We start from the raw sequence: 1,351 nt of genomic DNA on the forward strand, positions 1-1,351 counted from the left end.
TCCATGTCAGAGGAGGGACGCCAGGGAGCCAAGTTTTCAAAAAGTTTTCTCCCATCCACTGACACCCAGTGGATATAACGCACGCAAAAATGTCCTTGCCCAGTATTGACACACATTAATATTCTCCATAATGATTTATACTGCTACTATGCTTTTCATCCCATTATAAATTGCCATGACAGATACTTAATGAATTACTATTTTTTCATGTCTTCAGATATTTCTTCCCTCATGCTCAATTAGATGTTAAATAGTAAATTTATCAGTCAATACATTAATTCAATGTAACTGGTAAATCCTTTACAGCAAAATCAAGTATGAATAGTTAATAAGAAAACTCTGGATGATGTTATTACCTGGATTGCATGCTTTCTGATTTTTAATGTTTATATGCCTCTAAAATTTGGTGTGCTTATAGTGCTTATAAATGGTCCTTGTTAGCATTCCTTAGAAGGAATGCTTTAATGAAGCTACATAACTTAGAAACTAAATATACTTGTTTATTATTAAGAGTTACAATGTAAAAAAAAAGTAGTAGCTGTCAGTAATATTGCAGGACATGTTTCCAGCGTGTAAAATGCTCAGTCTGTCATGCATGGTTAACGTTACAGTGGATTCTCAAAAAGAATTGGGATCACAGGCATTGATCCCAATCACTGCCATTCACAGCAGCAACACCCCCCTCATCAATTCTAAATTTTATTATGAATCGGACTTTTCTGCATTACTTCTGTGTTGTAACGAGAGACAGTTACTGCAGACTATATTGTGGCTGCAATTCCACCGAGGGTTTCTGGCGAGACCATAAACCGGAAGAGTTAAGGTCATACGATTTAACAGGATTTCTGACAAACTTAGGTAGATTACAGGCCTCTTTTGTGTACGTATATATTTATTTAACGGTATCTTTTTTTAACTTGTTGCTTTGTATTCCACAGTAACATAAACTGCCACTAACTCGGCCAAGCTTTCTGAAGATTAATGTGCTTCTAACTTTGTCTATTTTTTAAATTGTACATTAATCAATCTGTGAATACTTTCAAGAAAAAGTTACAGCTTTTTTTTTTTTTTTTTTTCCTGAGTGGCATTGGACGCTGTGCCTAATTCCAACCTTTCATTTGAGAAAGGGAAATATATTTTAAAGCTGGAAAAAAATAATGACCCCGATTCTCCAGTGCAGCGCAGCTGTTTTGCTTAATGCTCTCGACAGAGAAATCGTCCTTTAAGCCGGTATAGCTGGACCGCTGCGGGACGGACGGATTTTGTGGTAGCCCAGGAGGGTCTCCTCCTCCTCCTCCCTCTCCCCCCCCGCCCCCCCCCCCCCGCGCGGGCCCCGCGGCCGCGCGCGGGG

The 1,351-nt window shown here is 39.2% G+C and overlaps 1 protein-coding gene across 1 annotated transcript in view; it reads right to left on the bottom strand.

Moving 5' to 3' along the window:
• Positions 1 to 1,351, bottom strand: part of CREG2 (cellular repressor of E1A-stimulated genes 2) — a 22,149-nt gene that overhangs the window by 14,934 nt on the left and 5,864 nt on the right. The gene's annotated exons all lie outside the window — the stretch shown is intronic.

The sequence above is a fragment of the Pygoscelis adeliae genome, unplaced genomic scaffold (assembly GCF_000699105.1).
Source record: "Pygoscelis adeliae isolate BGI_AS28 unplaced genomic scaffold, ASM69910v1 Scaffold156, whole genome shotgun sequence".
Taxonomy (NCBI): Eukaryota; Metazoa; Chordata; class Aves; order Sphenisciformes; family Spheniscidae; genus Pygoscelis; species Pygoscelis adeliae.